We start from the raw sequence: 14224 nt of genomic DNA, 5'->3' as shown, positions 1-14224 counted from the left end.
GGAAGTGCGAGTGCGTGAGAGTGTGAGTGCATGAGTCCACATGTACACTGTAGGTTGCCAACCATTGTTACACACATTATTGGTCTTATGTTTAGTTAAACACCATAATTACAAAGTAATACAAGTCATTTGTCTTTCTGTGGTTAAATAAAAAAAAAAAAATTCATGTTAGAAACTAAACGAATGAGTTTCTCATGAAGCTAAATGAATGAGCTTGCTGTCTAGAAATGTTTCAGAGTGGAGGAATATTAGAATCCCTGTTAATCTACCCTATGTCTCTCTAGCCACAATGTGAATCCATTGGCTTCTGCATGTGTGCACAGCACCTCTGGTCTTAGTGTCCAGCTATTACTGTTTGGTAGATCCACAGATTGGGAGAAATAAGGAGTCAGGTCAGCAGGTTCAACTTCTTATTTCTCAGTAGCTTCCTATAATGATTCCACCTCTAATGAGGTGAATTACTACTGCATGAAAAAGGAGAAAAAAGGGTTTTGGCCATCTTAGCTAATAAATCACATTGACTGCATGGCTGATCAGATCAATTGTGCATAAATCAGTGCCTTAAAGAGTCTTAAACTAAGATTCTACCAAAGACCAATCGATCCACCAGCTTGTTTAAAGGCATGGTCTCTTGCCCATAGCAAACTGAACAGGAGTCTACAATATTGAGATTGTTAATATGCTGTCAAATGTTGAAATGACTGTTTTCAGATCTCAGAGACTGGGCTGTGATGAGTAAAACAGTTGTGACTGTGTCAAGTCAACCGATATATTTTTGTCTCCTCTAGTTCACTTTTGTTAGATTAGTAAGAAAATTTAATTCTCAATACATATAAAAAAACCCTCAGTTTTGAAAACTTTATTTACAAGTATAATTTTGGGAAATTGTTCCCCACAAAAATATTGTTACGTTATTTCAGAAAAAATTGTCATGACTATCCAAGAGAAGTATTTCATTACCACAGTTTCTGTAGATTTGAGGTTTGCTAATCTATAGACAACTTGGAGTCATGAGAACAATCAGGAAACTCGATTTCAAGTTCTGACTGTATTAATTACTAGATGGAAGATGATGGATTAGTCATCTGGAACGTCCATATTTTCCAATGTAAAGTGGAGCTAATGAAGATAACTTCTCTATTTATTTAAAAAGAAGGTTGTGAAGATAGGAATGTGATAATAGTTACTCGAAAGCCCTTCACAAATAGTAAGGTGCTTTTCAAGAATTGTTATCTGTTTAGAATTCTTAGTTACTTTTGAAAATTGAGATGAAACCTACATATAATGTTATGTAAGTTTAAGGTGTACATTTATATACTTCAAAGCTGCTAAGAGACTAGATCTTATGTTCTCACTCAGTTAAGTTTTTAAAATTCTTTTACCAGGACAGCTTCCAAAAACATAAAGAAAATCTATTTTGGTTCTTGCTATCAGCTTTTACTCCTCTTTCTAAGGAGATAACAGTGAGATCATAACAATTAAAAGAATTTGTGAATTCTGCAAAATTATATCTTTTGTAAAGATAATATTTATTAAATTTTATTGGTATTACTTTTCAAAAATCTTACAAATAACTTATAGCCACAGCATATGGAAAGGAAATACTTATTTTATTTTGGGGAGACCTTCAAGGTCTGAACTAACTGCGATTCAATTCTCAATGAAAGCATGAGATTGTATAGAAGTTTAAATGAGGTATTATTGAATTTTTTATTTCCTCTTAAGTTGACTAGAACATTCTATTATGGTTAAATCTTTAAAGATCTTCTTAAACTAATACATAATTTATAATTATTCCCTAGTAAACATCTCAAAATCTCCAAAATGATTATTTTCTTTAGTCTCCTGTTTTGAAAATAAATTTAGGATAGGCATTCAAGCATCTTAACATAAGATTTGGTGTCTGCCAATATTTTGTGAACTCATCAATATAATATAATGTTCCCTATTTTAGAGTACGATTGTTCTGCCATTGTCTGTAGATTTATGACAATGTCTTGACATTTTTGTAAATTATGAAACACACATTGTTTCTTCCTTGTTATGTTGTGAAATTTAGTAGGTTGTTGAAATTGGATCTGATTGATTTTCTCCTTGGCATTTGTCTATAAAAGCATCTCATGTCTGAAATTCACCAGGAGGGGAAATCCAGGTGGATTTCTTTTGCTGCATTTTCCTTGATGGATCTAAAATTTTGAAATATTCGTGATCTGCTGTTAATTGTTTTAAATGTAGCTGTTGAGATGCTAGCTGATACAAGATGGTCTGGCTATTTCTTGAACTCATCAATTGATTTTAAAACTTCAATGAATTTAATTTCTGGTGACTAATAATTATCTCCCTGGGATTATTATGGAGTGTTATCTTGTATTTATTCTTGTTAAAACTATCAGATGCTTTCTGGCAAAAAGTAGGCATTCCTTATAACTGACTCCTTATAAAAATTTTGTTGGTATATTATTGAATTATATTAAAATATTCTTATGAGAGTCTTATTTTTAGAGCATTTTATTTATGACCGAGAAATTAAAACATGAATAGAAATACATATGTTTTAGATTTTTTAAATACCTAAAAGAAAAAATAAAATAAAAATATATTTAATATTAGTGCTTACATATAATATAAGGTGTCTTTATTTCCTGAACTTATCCCATGTTTTTGAAGTGTTTAGGCACAAATTTTTAAACTTTATGTATGTTCATACACACATAATTTTAGAAGATTGAGATTTTATATTTTTAAAATTATTATTAATTAAGATTTATCTATCAGATTAATTATGAAAAGTAAATAAATGTATAATTTTGAATTACCAAACAATTTAAATTGAGTGACCATACCAAAAGTAAGAGTATATATATTTACATTTGAAAACATCACCAGTGATAATAAGAATTATAGCTCCTAATATTAGTGATTTTTAGTTGTTATAGATAAGTGTTTTTGATATGTTATATCTTTAACTCCCTGTAATAGCCATAAGAGGTAGATTCTACCTGCTTTTAAAGAAAGATAAGGGCACTGAAAATCAGAGCAGTTAATTAACTTGCCCATGGTTACACAACTGGTACACAAAACTAGAGGAAATAGAACCCAAGAAATCTCATTCTACAACTTTTATTTCTTACATTTTCCCATTCAGAGTATTTAACTAATGACTCCAATCTAGATTGTAGTTCGAAGATTATAAATTATTTTGAAATAATAATAATACAAATTTCTTAAAAATATTTAAGATAGATTCTGTGTATCTACAGCAATGTAGTAGTTTTATGGAAAAATTCAAAACTGTTTATAGTTCCAAGATTTTCCAAAACTTTTTTACATTAAAGATATAGAGCGAGCTAGTTGTAATTTATTTCTTTATAAGAAATACATGTGACATTAAGTTTTATATCCATTAGCACTGTAGATTAATTTTCATTGTCTCTTTAACTGTTATAGAAGCCTATTGTATGCTCAACTAAGTAAAAAGTATATTTTTTACTCCTTTTTTATTCCTTAAATCTTGTTACAGAATATATATTTTTTAAAATTTTTAGTTTATCATCATCAAAGGAACTTCTACCACACAAAAAACCATATAAATAAGGTCAAATTTTGCTCATAAGATAAAGTTTGAAATAATTGTAGTGCTAATTATTAAATATTCATGCTTTTAGATCAATGGCTATTGATGGGGAGAAAGTAATATATAAGACTAACTAGGCATAATCTATTGTAATTTCAGCCCTTTCCTGACAGGTTCTAATTCGCCCTCCATGTCTGTTTTACATTTCCACTTCAATACTATTGTAATAGCTGGCCACTCCTATTACTGAGAGGTTATTGTTCTTTGCGGATATAAATAGGTTATTTTTAAAAGCTTAAAAACCATTTATCTGGGCATGTAATTGGGATTTAAACATTATTTGTATGCTAGATAAAGCCTCTTATGACAAAGTTTGCAACAAAAACTTCCCAGTTTTTATACTGAGAAGTAGCCATGGAAAGTTCTAGGTGGGATCTGTTTTCCTTCACATGTTGTTCTTTGAAATTAGATTCATCATCTCATCTCAGTTACTCACCTGGATACCTTCTTCCATCCAGGTAGCTTGCCATTCTTTCTTATGTCTTTAGATCTTTTCTTTTTCTTTTCTTCACAGCAGAACAGGTACTTTGATATTTTGTCATCCTCAGATACCATAGGAAGAAGTTGTTATTTTTCAGATTGGCACATGCCTATGACTTGCAAGTGCCTTGGTTGGGCAGGTGCATCACTTTGCTCATTTTTGTTTGTTTACTTTAATCGAGTGTGGGAAATAATGTTTTTTTCACCAGGTAATTATTATGTGGGAAAAGCGATGGGACTCTTGTTCCAGGATGTCTACAATTAAGGTAAGGAGTTAACTGTGGTTGAGCAAAATATTTAGGTTTTTCTGTTAATGCTTAGTGTCTCATCAAAGGCTTACAATAGTGCTATATTGCATAAATCAGAAACAAAAGGCTGTCATTTCTTATTAATTTCAGGAGGGAAAGTATGGAATTAATATATAATATTTAGCAATAATTCCTGTATTTTAAATGGTGGTTTGCTGAAGTACGTCAACTATATGTTGAAAAAGTGCCGATTCATAATTGAACATATAGATGGATGAAGTACAGTGTTTTTCCATTGCCACCCTCCTACCCTTGCCTTGGTTGCTCATCCAATATGATTTGAACTATTTACTCACAACCTATGTCATTTTGAACTTACAATATTATGTGAAATGAAATTCTTAGAAAACCTCAAAGTATAATCAGTTAGCTTTAAATTCTATTGGTTTATGCTCTTGGGAGTCTCAAAACCTTATTTCTTCCTTTATAAGTTTCAGTGCTAGGGTTTGGGTGAGGATCTCTTCAGGAAAGACAAAGATGCACTAAAGGAAGCAGAGTCGTTTTCAATTCCTCTAGAGACCTCTGTCTTAAAGATCTGGCTTTTTACCACAAAATTTGATTCTTTGCATTTATGACTTCCCTAGGGCAACAGTTGCACTGCTTTGCAAATAGTATGCTCATTTAAATGTTTGTAAGAAATAAATGCACCAGGCTTGAGCAATGGACAAAGCTTACTATAATCTTCACGATAAACCTATCTTTCTAAATAACTTTAATACAATGTATGATCCATGCACTTTTTCTTCACTTTAATATACTACTGCATCAATGAGCACTGCATTGGGTCTTGGTATGTAGTATTTGACCTGAACTTTTATCTTCACTTGTATGTGTCTAATAAACAAGCAAAGCTTCTTGAGGAAAAATAAATTTCATTTTAGTGTGACAAATTGGGAATTTAGAGTGCTGTTGTCTTTTTAAAACTAGAGTTATAGAAGCATCATTACTATACTTTAAATCACTTTCAGGATATATGGCAGTAAAAAAGAAGCCATACTTATTTTTCATAGCGCAGGGCTTTTAGTATTGTAATGGTAGAAGCACTTCTAGTCCACTAATTGTGAAATGTTATTGAAAATTGAGATTCCCTATAAATTAGCTATATTTCACCTGAGCACTGATTTGTTAGCCAACACTCCAACTAGAAACCTATAAATCTTCAACAAGACAGAAGAATAGATAGATACCTATTGATTGGAAAATCATTTTTTAGCTTGTTATTAGTTTTGGTGAGGAAATTATAGGAGAAATATTTTAAAATTTAACTTTGACTATTAAGTGAGGTCTTAAGTGTCTACTGTTGTTGTTGATGTTGTTGTTGTTGTTTTCTCATCGCCACTAACAACTCCTCATAATCCTTCAAGTCTTTACCATCTTATTTTCAACTTTCCTTGGAATTCATGCTTTCTCCACTCCTCACCTTATACTTAACTATCAGTGTCCATTATAAAATTTGTCCTACGGAATAGGTTTTACCTATTCTTTTATCAGCATTAATTTTTTGTATTCTTACAGTATGCACAATATACTTGAGTACATTTCTTATCTCATTTAATCTTCACAATGGTCCATCTTTATTTTACAAAGAAGAATACTGAGTTACAAAGTTAAATAAATCACCCATTACAGGTGATAGATCACACAATTATAGGCAAAGAAGGTAAATGAGGAGCTTACCCCAGAGATTCCAGCTCCAACTGACACTCGACTACTACACTGGACTCTTATCCTCAGGAGACTTGCACAAACCCATCCAAGCTTCCATTTTCTCACTGGCCGGCCTGAAAGCCTAACATCTAACCAATGAGATGAGAATTTAAGGAAAGGAGATTGAAAAAGTCAATGATGTAGAGATCATAAACTACATAGAGGTGAGTAGGAATCTAGGAAATGTCCTCTTCCACTTTCCTTTTCCCTGTTTTCCAGGTCGTATTTGGGAAAGAGAAGTCAAGAATTAGTGTTTAGTCAATCAGCAGAGCAGTCACGGTGTCTAGCTTCCTGCCACCAGTACTAAAGTGACCTCAGAAAACTACAGATTGGTTTTCCTATTCCTAGACAGCCCAGTCCTGTTCAATAGCAATACTTGTTTGACTCCAATGTCACAAACAGATGTGTTTGTTTAAGTGAGACAAACACCATCAAAAGCAGACTTGAGGCTGGTGGCTGTAACTAAATTTAATTTTCACTTGCATTTCACAGTTTGTTCATGGTGAGAAGCACTTCTATTCAAGCATCCTTCCATTGGAAAAAGAAAAATGGACATATCCATGTGTTGACCAAGAGCTTAAACTTTTGGGCTTTGCTAGAGATAAAATCAAATGAGGAATTGCTTCCTCTTTAGAAAACAGGTAGAGTTACGTTTTTAAAGTTCTATTTTGAGTTGCTGTACCATACATATAAATATAAAATTATTATATTAATGCTGCCAGAAATCTAGGAGGAAAATAGTACAGCATATAAAAAGCAGATTTAGAAGATAACAAACACATAAAATGGTTCAGTATTTACAGACTTTTTCTAGTTAAAATCTTGTTATTTCATGGCATTCACATATTTTGTGTCTGGAAATATTATAACTATTTGGAAAATGAAGACCTTCTATGAATATTACCCTTATAACCTTCTAATATACTGTAAAATGCTTCCTTGGGCTTGTAGAACAACTGTGCCACCATAATCTAGTTAGGCTAAGAATTTTTTCGAGTCCTCCCTTAATTTTACACATCCTCTTTATCTTTTTAAGACAGAAAGAAAAGCGATAAACTCTTACTCCAAGTCCATAAATCACATCTTTCTTGAAACCAAGCTTAAAAACATGAACACGAAGAAAATTAAAATCCAATTTATCTGTTCAGATATTGGTGTGACCTTTAGAATGTTACTGTGTTCTTTTTACATTTTATTCCCTTGTTCTGTCTTTATTTTATCACTTCTCTTTTTATTCATTTTGCATCTTTCATTATGTTTTATCCTAATTTTGTAGTATTAGAAAATTAATGAATTTAAGACTTCTGAAATTAAAGCAAAATAAACACACATAAGTGCCTAGATTGCTAATGAAAAAAAAAAAAAAAAGGCCCATGCTCTTTTTCAAGGATTGTAGGTTGGCCTGGATATATATTGTGATATATCTGTTAATCAGAGGTAGGAAATTGGGCTGCAAAGTTAGACACTGGCAAATTCAGAAAACGCCTTATGTGATATGATTAAAGAACTTGAGCATTACATGGTAGATGATGAAAAACCATTGGAGGATATTTTTCTATTGAAAGAGTCCTAATTGGAGGAATGATACAGTCAGATTTGTGTTTTGGGTAGGTGACTCTGTGACCCTCATATGGAAGAGATAGTAGCATTTTAAACTAGAGGTTATTTCAATAATCTGGTTTGAAATAATTAAGGCTTTAGTTTAAGGCAACAGTAGTGGGGATTGAGGAAGGAAAAAAGATGGAAAAGATATTAAAATACAAAGGGCTTAGTGTGATATTTGGGGCAAGAAAAGTGAGTTGAGAGTAATTCTCTACTGCTTGATGAACAGTGTTGTCCGTCATAAGACCATGAAGAGAAGGTCTGGTGAATATGAGTAATTCCATTTTGGAGGCTTTGAGTTTGAGATGCTTGTGAGTTATTCAGCTGATGTCAGAAACATGTATCTGGGATTCAAAGAAAAAATTAGGACAAGAGCCAGATATTTTGGTGTGAACTTTTGAAGAAGTTTTGAGAGTTAGAAGCTGTGGGATGTGGTCATAAAATAATAAATGGGATTTTCAGGAAGATTTGATAATTCCTTTACAAATTGGTGATATTTTAATAATTTCTCTGTTATATTAAAAAAACTGCTTTTGTGTCTTCTAGTTTCACATAACTTTTTGAAAACTATGTATCAACTTTTATAAGAAAAAATATTCTTAATTTACAGAGGTCAAATATTGTTTTTTCATTATGAATTATTCAAACTTAAATGGAAGTCAAAGATAGAGACTTGCAGAAAGCAGGTCTTTCTATGCTGCTGAGTCATGATTATGACTCTAAGAAATACCTTTATTGTATTTGATTCTAAGCTTATGATAATAACTAGTGTCAAAAGATGAGAACATTTTGTACCAGAATTTGAAAAATACCATTGATTAAAAATGAAAGTTGTTAACAAGATTCACCTTAAGCTCTCAGCTGACCTTTTAGTAGGAAAGCTGCTGCAAACCCCAAAAGTAGGCTCTATGGAAGGCCATGACAGATTCGGTGAATCTACAGGCTGATTCTTGGTGATTTAATTTAATGCTGGAAGGTGGGACAAGTGTTAAAGTTGACATTAGCGATTGTTAGCAAAGCAAATGAATATCACGATACAGTTCAAAAAAGTAAGAGATTGATCTAATGTAAGTCAATCTCAACATTAACAAATTAAAACTGCTTCAGAATTTCTTTTTAACTCAACATTCTCTTACCAGATGGCTTATAAACAATAATGCACTTTTGTTTTGGTGACATGAGTGTTTCAATGAATTTCTCTAATCTTATATATCTAATCTAATTCTTAGAATCTATATAAGAGAAAGATTCTTTTCTTCACTAAATTAGTGAGCTTTTGTATGCACAAAATGTCTTTTTAAAATAAGAGAACATAATTATAATAAAAAACAACTTAGAGAGTTTTTACAGTCACATCAATTAAGGAATAATACGTTGTTCTCACTGAACTTTTTGCTAGGATTCCTCCATTAATGTGACTCCTCAATAAAGCAAAAAGTTATATATTAAAAAATAAAATTCTGCATGCAGACTTTAAAATACTTACTAATTCCCTATCAACAGAAATTATCCTACTCAGAAAGAATCTGCCAGTGTGTATTTAGTTTTTGAGTTTATATTTCTATTGTTTCTGTGTGTGCTGAATAAATACAATATAATCATGGGTTTAAAGTTTAAGGTCTTCTAGCTTTTTGTAGCCAGGCACCCCTTAGACTTTTCATACTGGCACGTCTGTCTTGCCTGCCATCATTCCTTTCCTCTAATATGGTTACTATTGACATGGTTGGAGAGGGAATATAGGTAGTGTTAACTTTATTTCTGTTTGCGTGATTTGTTCATTTACCAGTATTGACCATCTAGACTTTGTACTTACCTGGGAGAGAGCAGTGATAACTGGGAAGAGTAATTACTCAAATTTCCAGCTCAGTTGTTTGTCATATTCTCACCACTTAACAGCAAAATGTTAAAAATATGTTTTAGAAATGCCCCTTTACAACTGGATAAATAATATCTTCTTTAAACGTGTATAAATATATCTTTATCACTGTAGCTGGTGAAATACAATAGCTGTTTCATAAGTCTACCTAAAAGCATTCAAGAAAAAAGCATTTATGTATTTTCTTATGTGTGAAATTACTGAATACATAGAGAATTATTTTAAAATAAATTCCAAATGAGGGAGTATATTTAGTAAAAATTACTTTAAAATTTCTACTAGAGAATGGCGCACATTCATTTTGTCTTTAATCTCTCCATTTTCACATTATTAATACTTTCCTTTTGTTGCTCAACAGAATTCAAAATAATGTATGTGTGCATGTGTATATGTGCATAAAGTGATGGAAAACTACCTTTTCTCTATTCAATGTATATTTGTTGCACATATAATAGCTGGCAGGCATTCTTCTAGGTGCTTTGAATATACTTGTGAATGTAACAGACAAAAATTCTGCCTTTGTGGGGATTATATTCAAGTGGTCATGGTTGGGGGTGAACAGAGAGAGAAAAAATAATAAATATAATAAATAAGCAAACGACATAGTTTTAAGGTTATAAAAAGTAGATCTAGGTGAGGGAATTTTGGTGTGTGGGTACTGGGACTGTTGAAATCTTAAATAAAGTGGTTCAGGGTAGGCCTCATTGAGAAAATGACATTTGAGTCAATATTTGAAGGAGATGTGAAGGGCTCAAAGGCATTTTAACAGAGCTTATTTCTCTGCATTTTCTGTGGCTTTGATTTCCAGCTTTGTAAAGGAGGGAAGTGTGGGTCAGAGGAGGTGCAATAGTAAGGCTTTTTTCTATATACAAGTTTTTTTTTGATTAAAAATTTATTTGCAGTTCTGAGGTACAAGAGCATATTATGCTACAGATAAAAACTAGTTTTTTAAAATTTTGTCTCTATCACTTGCTGGCTCTGTGATCTTTGGCAAGTTCTTTAAAGTCTATGAGCTTCAGCTTACTCACTTCTAAAAGTAGGATGATAATACTTGTCTTATATTAAATAAAATCATACATATTAGGCACTTAGCACAGTGACTGACATAATAAGGACTCAATAAATATTAAAGATTAATTTTTTATTTAATAGCTTAATCTTATGTTTTGAAAATGTAGACTTTTTCAAAGCCAACCAAATGCAGCTTTCTTTCCAAAGAGAAATTACTGAGTTTTGAGAATTTTCTATAATGGTAGATTATTTTTCTATATATTCAAAAGAATAAAATGTGTGATTTGGCATACTTTAGATATACTTTTTTATGAGGCAATTCCTGACCACGACAAGGTAAGGCTATTGCCAATACCCCAAGCTGAGTACCTAAGATAAACTCTATTTTCAAGGATTCTGTCCTTATTTGGACTTTTATAGAAATATTTTAACTTCTCAAGTTGGTAAATAGACTGCAATGATTTCTATTCTGTGTGAAGAGCTATAAAGGTCCCCAATATCCAGGTCGAGGTGACTTTTTTTTTTTTTGATTTTAAATTGCTTTATTTCCATCCAAATGGGTGAAACTACTATTGACAGAAACTTAAGACTAGTTTCCAAGGCCATTTCCAATTATGGGCCCAGTATGCAATCTCCAATTAGAAGCTGGTCATACAGAACCCACCTGACACATGGAAATTACATAAGGTTCACAGCAAACAGATCAGTAAAGGTATATCAGGAAATGCAAGAAACAAGAAAACAACAATTGGGAACCAGTATTAATCTCATGAAAAATGGCAGAAGCGAAGGAATAAGGCAAAATTCATTATGAAGGTCACGGTGATCAGAGAGCTCCTCCATAAGGATACGTGGACAATTCGACAGCTGCTCCCTAAGATTTCTTTCTCCTGATCTCTCTCATCTCCTCCATGAACATTTCCATATCATCACCATCTCCACCCATCCCATCATTGATTCTCACGCTGCGTGTGTCCCATCCGAAGCTAGGCGCAAGTCAGCAAGCCTGTCCCTGTCTCTTTATTTCCTGCTGGCTGGTGGCCTTTTCCTCCTCCCAAAGGATGGTCTTTCCCTCCATTCTGCATGTGCTGCTGCACTTCTTCATTTTCCTGGTGGATATTTGCCACGATGAGATTTTTTTTCCTGAAATTTTTTTTCTGAACCGATCCTTGCTGTTTCTTCCTCCTCCCGATTCTCATCTCAAGTGCGCAACCGTGACTCTTGGACCAGCTGACCTGCTCCGCTGTCCCTGGGCCCAATGCTAGCCCGCCACGCACAGAGGGCAGTGAGGAGCTGGTATCCAGATGGAAGTCTAGGTCTAGGTGATTTTTACAGGTCGGAGAACATTTGCAGTAGAGTATTAAAAAGCCTGTCTGTTATGGTTTAATGTAAACTTTATTGTGTTGTTTTCTTTACTAAAAGACTGATTTCAATCACCTCTCCCATCATTTCTGGAGTGGTGTAGGTAGGGCAACCATAAAATTTATTGGCCAGATTGGAACACTCTTGAGAATAAACAGAAGTGGTGTAAGTAATCATGTTGGGACAACAGGTGACAACTAAGATTGTCTCGAGCAAACAAGATATAAAGTCATTGAGATATAGGGCAGCTTTTTTCTCCAATACATAGAGGTTCTGGTCAGTAGTATAGGGATGAGCTAGTAGTATAGGGATGAGCTAGTAGTATAGTTTTAAAAAAGTATCAGATAATTGTTACCTCAGAGATGATTAGAGTAGACAAAACCAAATTACCTTACTTGGAGGCAGGCCAGCAGAGCAGAATTCTTACCCTTGTTTATTTTAATTTTCATTTTAATAAGGGTTATGGAGTTTCTCATAATGCCAGTGGTTACAAAATTGATTCAAATCTCACTTCAATTCAGACTTCTTCATAACACATTTTTTTTTCGTTTACTTCTTTAAGTCTTTTTGCTCCATGTCTTGTAGTTCTGTACTTCTCAGTAAACAAAGACTTCATTTTCCTTGGCAAGAGTAAGGTATCTCATTCACGAAAGTGTATAGGCCAGTTTATTTTTCAAATAGACTGGTAGTTACTGATTTCAAATACCTGCCTTTGGTTGATTTTGGTCTTACTATATGAGCCATCCAAAGTTTTTGCCATAGTCTTCATCAGCAAATACGTTGGAAGAGTTATGAATTTTGGTAGGGAGTTGGAGAAAAACAGGAAAATTTTGTCAGGCTTGCTATTTCCTGTCTTCTTGAGCTGTGTCTGACCAGCAAATTCCTAGGCAGAGCCTCAACGTTAAATTCCTTTTCTGTGCATGGACAACCACTGAGTGAAGAAAGCGATGGGAAAAGGGAGGAGCAGAAAAAGCAGAGGTAAAGACACGATGCCAGCATTTTCAGAATGCTAAGAAATCCTTCGGCATTTACTTAGCTTCCAAAAATTACGCTGCTTCTCGCATTCTTAGATCAAGAATGTGTGCATTATTTCTATGATCTCAAGTGAATATTATCTTCGGTACCATATTAGAGTCACAATTTTTGAAATGTGAAAAACTAAACCAACTCTAATGGTGCATCAGAAAATCCTGTGTCACTGAAATGCTAAGATGGCTACACCTTTCATTAAGTGAGAGAATGGGTCAAACATAGGCTAAAGGGAAGTGTAGTGAGGTAACAGAGGTGTAAAGAAGCGTGGAATTATTTGCTGAATTCTTCAAGTTCTGACTTTATTCTTGGGACTACTTTCTGTTATATAGGTAGCGATTCCAGAAATGATGTCCCATTATAGTATTTTTAGAAGTGCTCTTGGGCACAATAGCTCTACACAGTAGAGATGAGGTGGATATTCAGGATCTCTGAGGCTGGTTTACTTCACTGGCTTGTTATGTTTGAACCTCGCATCATCCGTTTTGCCTCTAATCGCGTTTTCCATTTCTGGTGTGTGCTTCGATCATAACCCCGGTTTTATATCGTAACACTTGCTGTATCAGCACCCGTTCTCTTTTCAGTGCTCCGTTTTAAACAGCCTCATTATGAAAAATATAGTACTTAAAAACATGGCACAAATGTGTATTACTTCAGCAGAAGATAAAGAGATTATTGAGAAATGCACTGACTTCTGAACTAACTTTATCCTAAGGGGCATTTCACTATTTTAATTGATTTTTTTTTTTTTTTGGTCCGTTTTATTAAAAGAGGCCTTGGAGAAGGTAAATGGTAGATTGCTTCTGGAAACAAAGGAACACTTATTTGTTATGGCTACCAATATGTCCATACTTTTGTAAGGTTAAACATTTTCTCATCATTTCAAAATAGCTCATAATGATGAATAAAATGATGAGGACCAGTTAGTTCTAACTCTAGCTAGGATCTACCTGATTTTAAATATCATGTGCTAGTTGGGAAAATTAACCTAAGTTTTACTCATCTATGGTAGCTTTGTAACAAGAATAAGGATTACAATGTATTGTATCTAATATAATTATTATTAAAATAGTTTCTTATTAAAATAGATTCTGAAAACCATACCTAGACAAAATAGCATGACGCTGTCGAAGGTCTTCAGACGGAATCTCCTACTGCTCTATATTACACAAATTCAGATGACTAAATGGTCTTATAAATCTCAAAGGCTCCAAA

The 14224-nt window shown here is 33.3% G+C and overlaps 1 protein-coding gene and 1 pseudogene across 1 annotated transcript in view; one reads left to right on the top strand and one right to left on the bottom strand.

The window, feature by feature from the left end:
* DACH1 (dachshund family transcription factor 1) overlaps window positions 1-14224 on the top strand; it is a 387153-nt gene that overhangs the window by 15777 nt on the left and 357152 nt on the right. The gene's annotated exons all lie outside the window — the stretch shown is intronic.
* LOC102886417 lies at window positions 11336-13517 on the bottom strand (annotated as a pseudogene).

Source organism: Pteropus alecto, unplaced genomic scaffold (assembly GCF_000325575.1).
Source record: "Pteropus alecto unplaced genomic scaffold, ASM32557v1 scaffold72, whole genome shotgun sequence".
NCBI classification, from domain to species: Eukaryota; Metazoa; Chordata; class Mammalia; order Chiroptera; family Pteropodidae; genus Pteropus; species Pteropus alecto.
The sequence above is the reverse complement of the archived record's forward strand: the minus strand, read 5'-3'. Positions and strand labels throughout refer to the sequence as shown.